This window comes from Engystomops pustulosus, chromosome 4 (assembly GCF_040894005.1).
Source record: "Engystomops pustulosus chromosome 4, aEngPut4.maternal, whole genome shotgun sequence".
NCBI classification, from domain to species: domain Eukaryota; kingdom Metazoa; phylum Chordata; class Amphibia; order Anura; family Leptodactylidae; genus Engystomops; species Engystomops pustulosus.
Window position 1 is genome coordinate 202,286,821 of NC_092414.1, and position 16,346 is coordinate 202,303,166.

Below are 16,346 nucleotides of genomic sequence, written 5' to 3' on the forward strand. Positions count from 1 at the left end.
CATGTAAAATAATTAATCCAGTTGTAAAATTTATAAAAAATTAATAAATAAAAGATATCATTAGCAGAGGATGGTTTCGATCCATCGACCTCTGGGTTATGGGCCCAGCACGCTTCCGCTGCGCCACTCTGCTCCTACTACAGTGATGTCTGCAAGTGCCTATTATTATGCTCATTCCCCCAGGGGCGCGTTCTCAGCAGGTGACTGACACTTAATGAGAGGGCAAGATATGAGGTCATTTACCAATATACATCTATTTAACCTTCTGCTCCGCTTTGTTTATATGTAACGTGAAGCCTCCTGTCTTTTACCTCATCATTTTACCTCATCATTTTACCTCATGTCTTTTACCTCATCATTTTACCTCATGTCTTTTACCTCATCATTTTACCTCCTGTCTTTTACCTCATCATTTTACCTCCTGTCTTTTACCTCCTGTCTTTTACCTCATCATTTTACCTCATGTCTTTTACCTCATCATTTTACCTCATGTCTTTTACCTCATGTCTTTTACCTCATCATTTTACCTCATGTCTTTTACCTCATCATTTTACCTCCTGTCTTTTACCTCATGTCTTTTACCTCATGTCTTTTACCTCATCATTTTACCTCATGTCTTTTACCTTATCGGCCAGACATTCCTGACCATAAAATGGTGGCAGATGGAGGGTCATGTGATCTCTAACTGTCCATGAACAATCGCCCTGCTAGGACCTTATGATAATATTCATGAATATAAGATCAAGACCCTGACAGGGCGATTGCTCATGGATAGAGATCACATGTGCCTCCACCTACAGTCACTTTGTGGTCAGGAATGTCTGGCTGATGAGGTAAAAGACAGGAGGCTTCATTTTACATATCAAGAAATCAGAGCAGAACTATTACTAGATGTATATTGGTGAATGTCCTAATATCCTGTCCCCCCCCGCACTTACACACACATTACAAAAAACATGAGGTACAGTGGCCAGTCCCTTTAATTTCTATCTCAGTTAACTTGAAAGGGTTGTAAGGGTGCCGAAAGGTTTTTATATTTGGCCATGGAGTCGGTCGAGTGTATAACCGTAATAAAGATCTCATACTCACCTCTCTCCATGCTCATGTTCCCCATTGTCACCGGCATCGGATTATATGGCATGAAACTGCTACTGCAGCAGAGGTGGTTTAACCCAATATCGTCTTCCCAGGTTAGGAAAACAATCTGACACATAACTACATAATACATTGCAGAAATATATCTACATGGTGTTTGGGGTGTCTATGCCTCTATGTAGTGTTTATACTTCTAGAGCAATTTGCATTGGTCCGGGATAATAAAAAGAGAGCACGTCCCTGGGTGGGCTTGAACCACCAACCTTTCGGTTAACAGCCGAACGCGCTAACCGATTGCGCCACAGAGACAGCTGAACACTGGGTGCAGGAGAGGAGACACAGCTGAGCACCGGGTGCAGGAGAGGAGACAGCTGAGCACCGGGTACAGGAGAGGAGACAGCTGAGCACCGGGTGCAGGAGAGGAGACAGCTGAGCACCGGGTGCAGGAGAGGAGACAGCTGAGCACCGGGTGCAGGAGAGGAGACGGCTGAGCACCGGGTGCAGGAGAGGAGACAGCTGAGCACCGGGTACAGGAGAGGAGACAGCTGAGCACCGGGTGCAGGAGAGGAGACAGCTGAGCACCGGGTGCAGGAGTGGAAACAGCTGAGCACCGGGTGCAGCAGAGGAGACAGGTGTCTGTGAATGGCAGGTTGTCGCTGTATATCATTAACCAAGCTGTAAATAGTAGAAATTCTTTGTGAATACATTCCGGCAGCCCAGTCCTGCGTGATGCGTTGTCTGACAAGAATGAACTTTGCCGCGATTCACAAAGATTGTGCGCCCGATATCCTGCGTGTGTCGACTTCCCCGCTCAGGTCCGCCGGAGTTCACCTTCTTCCCGGTGTATGTAAGTGCATTGGATACGACACAATTTGAATCTTAAATCCCGCGCTCAGTCCGAATCAGGCGGATCGTCTGGCGACCCGCCCCCCCCCCCAACCCCCCGATTTCTGTAGCATAAATCTGATCGCATGCGACACAATCCCCTTCTAAATACCTGTCGCAGCGGTGCTACCGGTATTACCAAAAATTTTTAAATTGTGAAAAAAGTGCGATTTGCGGACCCTTAGTAAATAAGCCCTATTGTGTTGCTAAATGCTACAACATTGAATTACAGACTGTATTTTATTCCAGAGCTGTATTCACAATTCTGGAGGCTTCGCAGCTGAAATCTCTAAGGACATCCTGCTTATATAGACTCAGCTCGGATTATTTTCATGGGGGAACTTTGGGATACTAGTTCTTGGTAATATATGGGATTGTAAGAGGGGACAACATGGTTGACATTATACAGAGGTCAGGTCAGAGGGAACCTTATGGGTCCATAATATAGAGCTGATTACTTCATATGGTCATATAAGAAACCAATACTATATATGATGAATTCAGGAGCAATTTTTGGGGGACTTCTACACTGATGCCGATGGAATCAGGCACGTAGCCACAGTGGTAGGAGCCACAACAGCTGCTATGGGGCCTACAGTGTCAGGGGGCCCCGCCATCCAACCTGACACACTAAAGAATGGAGGATGTGCACCATTATATACATGTTAAACTGCACATAACACTGTATAGCACTGTGACCAGGTGGCACAGACCTGTATGGGGGCCGTGATACTGTATGTATATAATGGTGTGTGATGGTAACTCACATGTGTGAGTATACAAATGTGTATTTTTTTTTAAGGGGAAAGGGGGGGCCCCTTCAGAAGGCTGCTATGTGCCTTGCCCAGTTACGCCCCTACTTAGGATGCCAATGGAATTTATATAGCAGGGAGCAATAGACACCTTTCTCTGACATTCAGACTCACAACATTGCCACCAGGGGGCAGGACAGCATATGGGGGCTACTGGATACTAGGAACGGAGTGGCTGGTTTGCTTGTAGCCTAGCTGTGAATAGCAAGGAAGCTTAGTCCTAGTGTAGGCCTCATCCACACCTGTTAGTACCAGCAGGGCGAAGTAAGAAGGCCACGTCATACTGAGGTTCCCTCATGCAGCACTTCCAGCATAGATGACAGGTCCTTGGGGAGGGGCCCATGTTGGTAGAGGCTTTAGCTTACACTTAGAAACAGAGATGATGAAAACTCATAGTTCCTTTATTAGGAGAAGTCACAGGCAGCAGAAAGATCGGCAGTGGATAAAAGGATGTTCCGTATTCCTCTCTCTGAAGGCAAACAGGACCGTCCTGTTTCTTAGGTTTAGTGCAATATGTAGTCTTGGTAGGAATCAGAAGTGAGTATCTCAGCCTGGACCAGTAGTCAGATAGGCTGGATCACTCTCCAGGGGTCCGGTCTCCTCTCCTGTATCTGTAGCGCAAGTGTTTTCAAACAGAAATCTCAAGACAGACATCACTGATAAGACAAGCACCACGTCCAAACACCCTGAAACCCAGTGCTGAGGCTATAATCAGTGGCGTAACTACCGCGGTAGCAGACGTAGCAGCCGCTACGGGGCCCGGCCTCTCAGAGGGCCCGGATCCGACCTGCCACACGAACTATAGAATGGACGATGTGCCTGCACAGCACATGTTTCATGCTGCAGAACTTTATGCTGAGCTGCTGCTCAGTGTACAAATGCTGGGAGGGGGAGGGGCAGAGGAGGGCAGCGGCAGGAGACACTTCAGGTAACATCCTGTCCTGTCACCCGGCTGCCTTCTTATCTATGTGGCCTGCAGACCCCCGATCCTGGGAGCAGGTCTTCTGGGGCCCGGGGCGGCTGCTGAGCTGGGAGCAGTATGGCACATGTAGAGCAGGATCTAGTGACAACCACTACCTGCCTTATACTTCCTCCCCTCTGCCTGAACAATGTCTCCTGGGATGTAACCAGCTCCAGGGCCTGTGACAAGATCACTGGGCGCTACTTCCAGGGAATACAAGTGTAAGTGTGCAGGAGATGTACATGTATATGATATATGATGAGTGTGTATATATATGTGTATGATGTATATAAATCAGTGTATGTGGTGTATATAGGAGTGTATAATGTGTGTGTGTATGAGTGTGTAATGTATTTATAAGTATCTAATGTGTATGATTGTATAATGTGTATGTATAAAGTGTATAATAAGTGTATGATGTGTGTTTAATGAGTGTATAATACCTGAGTGAAGTTGGCCCCCCCACCTTGTTCAAATCAAACAAAATTGGTGTCAAACGTTTGTGCTACGTTTGTGCTGGTTTGTGCAGCAGAAATTTTCGTTTGTGCCGCTATCGTTTTTAAGATTTTAATGAAAGTTTCCAGAGGTCATCAGAGGTCAACCAGCCCCCCCACATTGCCCAAATCAAACAAAACTGGTGCTGAACAATTCTGCTATGTTTGTGCTGGTTTGTGCTGCGCAAATTTTTGTTTGTGCTGCTTTTGTTTCGAATATATGAACAAAAATTTAAAGTTCAAAAGTTCAAGCAGCCCCCCCACATTAACCGAATCAAACAAAACGGGTGTCAAACATTAGTGCTACGTTTGTGCAGCAAAAATTTTCGTTTGTGCCGCTATCATTTTTAATATATTCATACTTTTTTGCAGAGGTCATCAGAGTTCATTTCTTCCAAAGTATAATGTGTTTGCTAGCTCCCCCTGGTGATCAAACCAGGGAAGTGTCACTAGGTTTGTGTTTTACCAGTTCATTCTAAGCACCTCAAACACCTGAACATACCTTAAAAATTATAGCGGCACAAACAAAAATTTTTGCTGCACAAACGTAGCACTAACATTCGACACCCGTTTTGTTTGATTCGGTTAATGTGGGGGGGCTGCTTGACCTTTTGAACTTTAAATTTTTGTTCATACATTCAAAACAAAAGCAGCACAAAAAAAATTTGCGCAGCACAAACCAGCACAAACGTAGCAGAATTGTTCGGCACCAGTTTTGTTTGATTTGGGCAATGTGGGGGGGCTGGTTGACCTCTGATGACCTCTGGAAACTTTCATTAAAATCTCGAAAACTATGGCGGCACAAACAAAAATTTCTGCTGCACAAACCAGCACAAACGTAGCACAAACGTTTGACACCAATTTTGTTTGATTTGAACAAGGTGGGGGGGCCAACTTCACTCTGGTGTGTATAATGTGTATATGAGTATATAATGTGTGTATATATGAGTATATAATGTGTGTATAATTTATATATGAGTATATAATGTATATATGTGTGTATAATGTATATATGTGTGTATAATGTATATATGAGTATATAATGTGTATATAGGAGTGTATATATATATATTGTGTATAATGTGTGTGTATCAGTGTAAAATGTATGTAATGAGTGTATAACGTATATTTGAGTATATCATGTGTATATATGAGTTTATTCATTGTGTGTATGATGTTTATATGAGTGTATAATGTGTATATAAGAGTGAATAATCTATATATGAGTGTACAGTATATTGTGTGTATAAGGTGTCTATGAGTATACATGTTTATATATGAGCCTATAATTGTATGTGTATATGATTTTATACATGTGTATATATTAGTGTATTTTGCACGAATAAATGTGTGTATACATGTATATGTGAGTTTAAAAATGTATACAACTCATATTATAATGTATATTATTATACGCACATAATGTATATAACTGAGTGAATGTGTGTATATATGAGTATAAAATGTATTTGTATCAGTGCATAACTGTATGTATATAAAGGTTATGCATATGTGTATATGTACATAAACATGTATATGAAGGTATATGTATAAATATGCGTATAAATAAAAAAATATACTATACATAAATCCGACATACTCTGCCAAAACCTTAAAATACATTTAAAGTCAAGTTAAGTTTCCAGTTGCAGAAAATTATCAGCCTCTCTGTAGTACAGGTTAGTAATGAGGATGTGACCCTGCAGTTACGGCTAAGCACCACTACACAATGGGCAGCGCTGTTTACTTCTGTCTCTGTACTGTGTGTAGTAAAGCTGCTGGAAGCTGCTCTCCTCTGATCAGCGCTGGTGCCACGTGTCCATCGCTCATAATTAATCTATCCTACTGAAAGGCTGCAATATTTTGTGACTGTAAAACGTAACTTCAAATGTATTTTAAAAGGAACCTGTCAATAGGATTTCACATATCATGTTAATGGCAGCTGCTGGGGGTCCCATTATACACAACAAAAACATGTATTTGAATATATCTGCTTGTTTGAAAAGGTATCTATCTCTATACAACTTCTGGAGCCTGAGTCATGTGGGCAGGTGTTTCCTGGTGACTCCACGACTCCTGCTGCTTGAATGACTTGGGCCCCAGAAGCTGAATAGACATAAGTACCATTTCTAAATGACATTTCTCAAAAATAATCTTTAAAAAATACATACCGTATTTGTTTAGTGTATAACGGGACATGCGGCAGCCATTAACCTGATAACTGAAACCCTGCTGATAGGTTCCCTTTAAGGTTATGCAGCACCATATTACGTAAAGGCTTATATCTTGGGGGCCCCATTCTGAAGTCTGCTATGGGGCCCTGCCTTTCCTAGTTACGCCTCTGGCTATAATTATAGACTCTTAGTCTAAGACTATGGACTATTTTAGGGAACTAGCCGATAAACAGACTGCTTTAACTCAGGAAAGGATGCAAATGTCATTTTAACATAAACAAAGGCATTAACTCTTTGACTGATGGTAGCTGTCCAGAATCAAACGCCCATTTCTTTATGCACTCATTGAAACAGAGTTTTTAGTGTATAAAGAGACTGCATATTAGCTCAGAAAATAATTTTTAAAAAATATGCAAATGAGCCAGAGCTGCACAGGCTGACGTCCGACCCCCTTGTTGTAAGCCTATTCCACATGCCCCTCTCTCCACACCCCAGCTCTGATATCACCGGTCAGCTCCTAGTTCCTTGGCCAGGAGCAGGAGTAGTGCAACACCCTCACCAATGCAAGGCAGAGGAGTGGTTGCGAATACGTCCCACCATGTAGCTTGCAGCCTGTGTAGGGTCTGATTAGCCTCACAGCATGTCACTACATAACACAGATGAACTCTGCAGTGGTAGATCCTGCCTGGTAAGGCAGGAGTTAATTGCTTTATGTGATGTCATATGTGTCAGCCAATCACAGGTGTTATACTTTGTCTCTGTGAGCTGAGCTGTGAGCTGAGATGTAATTGGAGGAGCAGCCACCACCTGACCAGGGGAGTTACAAGATCCCTGTTGAGGAAACTTCTAGAAGTTAGTCCTCTCTCAGAAGAGAGTGCAGTGTGAGGAGAGAGTTCACTCTCTCTGATTAGAGACTCAGAGGAGTCTGTGCAGCTAGCACATCAGACCAGAGCAGGTGAGCCTAGCCCCTGCCTGAAGAGTGGAGCTAATAGCTAAGAGTTAGTGAGAAAAGGGGTATCATCCTACCTTTAAGGGTGATACCTGAAGCACTCCAGGACGAGCTGAAGCTTCCTATTAGGACACAGCTACCTCCCAGCCTGCCCTCTGCATCCAGGCTGGCGCTCTACATCCTGTGGCTTCCTCCAAATGCAACTCAGCAATCCACCATCCTGTTAAGGCACGTTGCTCCGGTTCCTGTCGGTTCCAATAAAGAACTGTAAGTTGTTTTTGTTCAACCTCTGCCTCCGTCTGGTCCCTGCTACTACAGCTGCCATCATCACAGGCACCCTGTCCACCACACAGAGACTTATACTCTAGACACCAAAGGGTTGCCCCAGGGAGATCCGCTATAGCAGCCTCTCCCTCATCATTTCTTGCCAACACCACCCTGCTGGAGACCTGCCAGGCTGTAGGACAGCCCTCCGGTTCCCCATACCAAGCACCGTGACACTAGCGTGCCTAGGCCGCAACCGCCAGCCACTCAGGTACTGCGGGCCCCGGCTGACTCCAGGCCCCGAGAAAAGGCTAGGCCCCGGTGGGGGATGTTGCAAGTGGCGTCACGAACAGGATTGATACTTCTGTGCCTTATTCCGGCATTAAAGACTATCCTTTATTGAAAAAGACTGTGCTGCCTAACCCTGCTGCCATTTGGGTTTAGGCCCCAAGTGATTGTGTGTTTCTGCATTGAACTGTATTACTGCTGCCACGTGCTGTCGAGGACCGCTCCAGCACTGAAGAGGTTAACCCCTGTAAAGAACTTTGTCAGCTCTGCTACATCCGGCGCTGCCGCGCCTGAAGCATTTTACCTCACGAAACTGTGGTGCAGCAAGTAATTCCAGCCCGCCAAAACTTTCACTGGCGGGAAAGCCAGATGACACACTAAGCTCCGCCCCCTGCGCATATGCCGCAAATCCTGCCTCAGCGCGCTGTGGCGCAGCAGAAAATTCAGCTCCTGGCGGGAAAGACTCAAGCTCCGCCCTCTGGCGCGAAACTCTCCTGCGCTGCAACCTCAGAGTCAGCGCAGCCGCCATCCAGCATCAAAGAGGTTAATCGGCCATCTTGGATTTCTCCACGTGCTGTCTCCTGTCCTGCCGACATGCCGCACAGCCTCCGAGATGAAGAACCAAGTGTCGCATGGTCTGCCCACGAGCCTCGGGCACCTTCCTCTGCTGCACCGCTTACTGCTGTCTCCCGTACGCAGTCTCCAATGGCGGATTCTCCACAGCGGCTGCCTCCTCCGATTCCGGACCTCCTGAGGACCACTGCGGATGTGAGTACCATGGCCCCCAGGGCCTATATCACAGTGACTGTTACTATATCTCCCTTAGCCCCGGCTGGGGTACAGTCCGGCCTCCCTGCAGAGGGCCAACATCTCCCCATAGGAGGCTCGGCTACAAAAGGGACTCTCTTAAAGGGTCCTGACCCCTTATCTAATGCTGCTGATCGTCCTGCGGAGTATCCAGGACCACCTGCTAAGAGGCCCAGGCTGTCCGGTGAGAACGCCCTGCCAGCTACAGAGGTTACCACCGCCAGCGCAACAGCGCCCCCAAGAGCTACAGGTCAGTCCAGGAACAACAATCCTTCAGCTGTCAGCAGTGAAGAAGTTACAGCTCCTGCGGTCATCATCATGCGCTCCACAGCGCCCCCAGCTACAGAAGGTCAGCCAGAGAAGTGCCTGTCTCCTTCCTTTGCTGAGATGCCTGCCGTCGCAGATGACCTCCCTGCTGTTCCAGCTCCAGCTTCTGGGTGTTCCATGTCAGCAGTTCCAGTGTCTACCACCAGATGTCTTCAGGTGACAGATCTCAACACTGCTTTCTTTACCCAGGCTGATGATGTCCCTGCTGCAGTTCCTGCTCCCATGCCTGCAGCCATTTCTCTTGAGCAGCAAGATTAACCCCTGAAGGGCTGTAGCCTTCTTCAGGTACTGTGTACATATGTATATTTATTCCCATTGTCCCTACAGAGCCAGAAACTGTCCTGAGACTCTCACCCTTATTTATCTCAGTCAAGAGATTATCCACTGTCATGTGCTATGGTAGCACCCCTTCCTCTGCCACCGCAGAGATACCTTCAAAGGACTCTGTCCCTCTACACCAGAGGAGACCCTTTGCTTCTTTATTGCACTTTGCCCCACCTCAAGGGCTGTACCCAGAAGATGGACTTTGTCATTAAAGACCTTCTGAGAGACTTTCGCCGGATACTACCAGGAAAAGTTGCCATGTAATTTATTATTATTTTGCACTTAATGCCTTTCCTTTTAGGTACGGACAGTGGGGCACATTTACTTACCCGGCCCATTCGCGATCCAGCGGCGCGTTCTCTGCACAGGATTCGGGTCCGGCTGGGATTTAAGATGGTAGTTCCTCCGCCGTCCACCAGGTGGCGCTGCAGCGCCGAAAATACTCTTAACGCCCCGGAATGCACCATCCCATAGAAGGTGAAGGTGAGCGCTCCCCAAGCGACACATTTTCGGTTTTTAAATGCGGCGGTTTTTCCGAATACGTCGGGTTTTCGTTCGGCCACGCCCCCCCGATTTCTGTCGCGCGCATGCCGGCCCCGATGCGCCACAATCCGATCGCGTGCGCCAAAAAACCGGGGCAATTCATGTACACGCGGCGCAAATCGGAAATATTCGGGTAACACGTCGGGAAAACGCGAATCGGGCCCTTAGTAAATGACCCCCATTATGTTTGCACTTCCATGCCTTTCCTTTGCAGGAAAAGAGACATTTACTATCTTGCTACCCTGAGTAGCCTATCTATCTGTAACGTTGTAATGTTATAAGATGTGTACCCATTGGGCTTCTAAACCAATGTGAGTTAACCTGTTTGCACACTGTCAAAATATATGCCAGTAGTCTGCATTAACCCTTTCATAGGCTTTTCAGGTTGTAGTGTGGCTGTGTCGGACCGTCTTTTTGTGTAAAACACTGACCGCTACCTTATCCCTCAAACCGAGGTTTGCACGTGGGGGTAGTCCGTAAACTGCGGGTCTTTAGGGGACCGGGGGTGTTACAAAGATAGCACCTGGATGCCGCTCATACTATGGGTAAGGATGTCAGTCAGGAGGTACTCGTGTCGCATATGCTAACGCAATGCAGATATACACACTATATAATTGTCGCCAGGGAAGAAGTGTTTACATAAAAAATATACAGGCCTTGGTGCAAGGAGTGGATTACAGGACATGACACCACACCTTTCCTACTGTACAGTTCGGTTTAATGGCGTCAGCGACCAACTGTCAAGCACTTACATGTTGTTGTTTGAGTCCGACACCAACCCAGGTGCCTGTCTCCAGGGCCATGGGCGGTTTGTCCCTACATATCCGATAGCCTGCACTTCCCAGAAGTGCCCTTATCTACCTCTGAGCCCCAATCCGTAGTCGAGCCGAGGGCGGCTCTTTCAATTGCCCCGGGGGTATGCAACACCCTCGCCAATGCAAGGCAGAGGAGTGGTTGCGAATACGTCCCACCATGTAGCTTGCAGCCTGTGTAGGGTCTGATTAGCCTCACAGCATGTCACTACATAACACAGATGAACTCTGCAGTGGTAGATCCTGCCTGGTAAGGCAGGAGTTAATTGCTTTATGTGATGTCATATGTGTCAGCCAATCACAGGTGTTATACTTTGTCTCTGTGAGCTGAGCTGTGAGCTGAGATGTAATTGGAGGAGCAGCCACCACCTGACCAGGGGAGTTACAAGATCCCTGTTGAGGAAACTTCTAGAAGTTAGTCCTCTCTCAGTGTGAGTGCAGTGTGAGGAGAGAGTTCACTCTCTCTGATTAGAGACTCAGAGGAGTCTGTGCAGCTAGCACATCAGACCAGAGCAGGTGAGCCTAGCCCCTGCCTGAAGAGTGGAGCTAATAGCTAAGAGTTAGTGAGAAAAGGGGTATCATCCTACCTTTAAGGGTGATACCTGAAGCACTCCAGGACGAGCTGAAGCTTCCTATTAGGACACAGCTACCTCCCAGCCTGCCCTCTGCATCCAGGCTGGTGATCTACATCCTGTGGCTTCCTCCAAATGCAACTCAGCACTCCACCATCCTGTTAAGGCACGTTGCTGCGGTTCCTGTCGGTTCCAATAAAGAACTGTAAGTTGTTTTTGTTCAACCTCTGCCTCCGTCTGGTCCCTGCTACTACGGCTGTCCTCATCACAGGCACCCTGTCCACCACACAGAGACTCATACTCTAGACACCAAAGGGTTGCCCCAGGGAGATCCGCTATAGCAGCCTCTCCCTCATCATTTCTTGCCAACACCACCCTGCTGGAGACCTGCCAGGCTGTAGGACAGCCCTCCGGTTCCCCATACCAAGCACCGTGACACTAGCGTGCCTAGGCCGCAACCGCCAGCCACTCCTGTACTGCGGGCCCCAGCTGACTCCAGGCCCCGAGAAAAGGCTAGGCCCCGGTGGGGGATGTTGCAGTAGGCTCACAGAAAGGGGGTCGGAATAAATTAAAACTCGGAAAGCCGAGAGGCGCTCAGGTGACGTCAGCCTGAGCACCTCCGACTCATTTACATATTTTTTTAAGTTATTTTCAGAGACAATGGGGCAGAATTATCAAGCTGTCTGAAAGTCAGAATATTCCTAGTTGCTCATGGCAACCAATCACAGCTCCCCTTTAAAATATTCATGATCACTGGTAAAATGAAAGCTGAGCTGTGATTGGTTGCCATGAGCAACTAGGAATATTCTGACTTTCAGACAGCTTGATAAATCTGCCCCAATGTGCAGTTTCTTTATACACTAAATACTGTTCCATTTAGTGCATAAAGAAACGGGCATCTAATGCTGGACATCAACCATTAGTAAAACTGATGGCAGATGTCCTTATACCTTAAAACAGAAATATATGGCACATAGCTTAGACCCATTCCGGTCACTAGGTGGTGCTGTTGTACCATTATGCTGCCTTCTAAGAGGATATCTAGTGAATCTGAACCCAGGAAAGTTGAGTTACAGAGCCCAGTGGGGTGATCAGTCCTATTGGGTCCACTCCACCAAGAATTCACCCTAGAAATACCAAATTTGCTCCTGGATATAATAAATCAGTGACAGATTTGACCTTTTAGTGATTGCATGTAGAATGGGATGCATGTAGAATATCTGGCCACATCTATGCTGCAGTGTATATATATTGTTAGCGTGTCCATTCCTGTGCCTCAGCAGGTCTTTATCAGAGTATCTGCCGACTCGCCATCCTCTCCAGCAAATGTGCCAATGCTGCTTTACAAAGAAATCTACGACACACATCTCCACAGATACAAGTCACGAAACGTCTACATGTGGTGAATCAGCAAATGTATCTGTTAGATAATAACATTAAAGGCAACCTGACAGCAGGAATGTACCTATCAAGGTAGGTCTGATAGGTTTCTACTAACATGTAAAGTCCTAAACAGGGTCGGCGCCAGCACTGGGCATACCTGGACAAGTGCTGGGGCCCAGAGCTGCTGGGGGGCCCTCATAAGACTGTACATAAGGAATCCATGGGCGTGAGGGGGGCTTATATACAATAACCATGTGGGGCTGTATATAAAATAACTGTCAGGATCTGAGGTAGTGGATCCTCGGTACCACCGCGAGCGATGGTGTAAGTCGATACCTGGGAGCGGAGTCTAAGTAGCACCCGGTTTTCACCAGAGCCCGTCGCAAAACGGGATGGACTTGCTGCGGTGTGGTACAACCAGGTCGCTCCACAGGCTTTGCCCACGGTGGTGGCCAAGGCGTGGTACAGAGCGTGAGGCAGAATCGTGGTCGGGGACAGGCAAGAGGTCTAGACAGGCAGCACGGGATCAACATCAGGAACAAAGCAGGAGGTCAAGGCAGGCGGAACGGAGTCAAATTCGGGAACGGAACCGGGGTCACAATGGGAAATCAGCAGACAGACAAAAGGAAACGAAACAAGCTTTCTCTGAGGCATGAAGCACAAAGATCTGGCGGGGAATACAGGAAGTGGCCGGCTTTTATAGAATTCCTGGAAATGGCCAGCACCAATTATCGGTGCGCTGGCCCTTTAAATCTTTGAGCGCCGACGAGCCCTAGGTAGCGGGGACGCGTGCACAGAGCTGCTGGATCCGGAGCAGGGAGAAATAAGGAAGTATGGAGTGGAGCTAAGGGAGCTGGGGACCAGAGAGAGGCATAGGTGTGCCTGCTACCCGCGATGTGGGTCGCGGGACACCCGTGACATTAACTATGAGAGGGCTGTTTGGGATGATGAACTAGGGAATATTTTAGGAAACAGGAGACTGTTTTAGTTTCAGAATTTGTAATGCCGCCATGTGAGTTCACTGCAAAGGGGCCCACGGAGGCTCTGTCACCCAGGGGCCTACTGAAACCTGGAGTCGACCCTGGTCCTAAACTATCTTTGGCTATCTCTATAACACTTTCCACTCCACACCCCTGCCCCCTCCGTGAACACAGTTTTTACAGCTTTCATTGTGTGTTCCAAATGACAACTCTGATGTATTCTATTGGTCTGTACGATGATGGGGGATACCAAATATATAGATTTCTTTTATGTTTTCATTCATTTGAAAAAAAATTAAAACCTACCGTACAAAAAAAAAATTGTCTTCATTTTGCTTTATTTTGACGCAATAATTTTTTCATACTTGGGTGTACGGAGCTGAGTCAGCATTCTCAAGGAATGTTTGGTTCACAATGCCTGAAAACAGATGGTAGATTGTTCCTACCAAATACTTCAATGCTACAATGGAGCAGTATATGAAGACTATGCAAAGGATCTATAACATATAAACGTTTTCATGGGAATGGATCGTCGCTTCCTGATGACATCATGGGGAGCAACAATCCCAGCCAAGATGGCAGAGCCCATGCACCACTGACATAGTTAAAGGGTGATCGGAATCATTAGCTATTAAAGGGTCTTCCCTACACTGTTAAGGACCTATCCATCAATAGGTGACACATGGGGGTGCAACACCCAATTACCCCACCAAACATCACCATAGTCGTTCGGTTTGAAAAAGACTATACATTGGTTGGATTTACCTTTGAGGCAACCCAAATGATCGCTTATGACCCCAGAGATCACAGATGCCCAACACATGACATTCTCCTAAAATCTTGCCAGTCAATCAATACTTTCTAATTTTTTTCTCTGCAGGCTGCTTTCTGAATGCCTCTATAACCCTGGATCACACACTCTTCTCATAGATTATTGTTTTGAATGAAAGGAATTTAAAAATATGCAAATGAGCCTTGGGGGCTCCTTTGTACATCACAGAAGCCCATTTGGCTCCGTCGGCTGCTAATTATTCACACCTTCCTTCAGCACTTCTGCCTGCCTTCCTTCCCCTGCCAAAAAGTTAGTGACAACTGACCAAGCAAAAAGAAGGGGCTTCTGTGATGTACACATGATCCCCTGAGGCTCATTTGCATATTTGTAAAAGCCCCTTTTCATGAAAAATGAGCTATTAACAGCTAAATGAAGAACAGATCCTGTTTCAGGGGGAACCCGCTAGTGTGTAAGCATGATTGTGTTAAAACCGATGCGTCTATGTGGTTGATTACCTTTAAGGCTTGATGGTTACAAACTTATATGCAATGGAGGCCCAGACCCCAGTTCTTCAGTGAGACGTCTCCAAAATAGAACCTTTGGTCACGTGCACTGGTGTGTTAAAAGGAGGGTTAAAACCTGGCAAGAAAAACTACAGGAGAAATAAAAAATGAAATCAGTATTGGTGCAGCAATGTGGCACCTTATCTACAGCCGGCCTGGCACAACGACGCGCCACCCTCCGACACTCTGACAGGATACAGGATTGTTTTCCTCTTGGGTTCGGCCGCAGCAATGTTTCCTTCACTGATTTTGATCGCCGCTAATGAGAACATAATTACACTGACTACACAAGAGCAGAGCGCCACCACCTGGAATAATGTGTTATTGTTAGTATTTATTTACACAGCACCATCTAGTGGCGGGCAGGGTCACTGCAATAATTCTTATTCTATAGATATTTAGGATACGATTGTACTTTCTTGATCCCCTGGGGGGAAAATCTTTTGTACATATTGGTCCGGCTATTGTTTGACACGATGATGTATGTATGTAACCGTAACCTACCAGAGGAACGTTCTTACACGTTGCTTAGTTGCATACATATACGATTTTGCCACGTAAGTAACCACGCTTAAGCTGCTTGGTGACGGCTACCACTGGTGCCTTGGTATAGCCGGGGGGAAGGTTAAAGACACAGCCAATGCACACACACCTATAGCAGAGCAACTGCAAGACCACAATATTTAGAGTATTTAGGTGACGGAGGACAGAGGTGATGGTGTAACTTTGTTTTTCGGAAAACATTTTGAAAGTGTAAGATTGGTCATCAGTAATTTTAACTTAGTACCTTCAGAGAGAGTCCCTTTACTTCTGGCTAAATGCTGGTATAATTCAGCTTTTGCACTTAAGAGTTGCACTTAGGAAGACCAGTGGTCAACAATATATACACCCAGGACAAATAAGGTATAGCTACCAGGTGTTAATGATGAAGGAGTGCAAGATGCATTATGCTAGATTCTGGTATAATTCAGTAAGTGCACTTAGGAAGATGCACTGCCAGACCACGTTCCAGGAAGACCTGTGGTCAGACAAATAACACAGTTCTAACATATAACTATAGCTACCAGGTGTTATTGAGAGGGCTGAGAGAAGACAGACATGAGGTGCCTTCACACGTGGCGTTTTCAAACACATTGCAACAACTAAGAGGAGGATATTAAACTAATTACATTGCTGTCAACAAAACGCATGCATTAAAGCAATGTAAACACGTATGTTAACATGGTGTTAACAACCCATATGTTAACGGAATGTTAACAGCAATGTAATAAGGCAAACCTCCTCTTCTCAGCTGTTGTGATTCATTTAAAAATGCATGTGTTAACGCCAATTGTGAGTGCA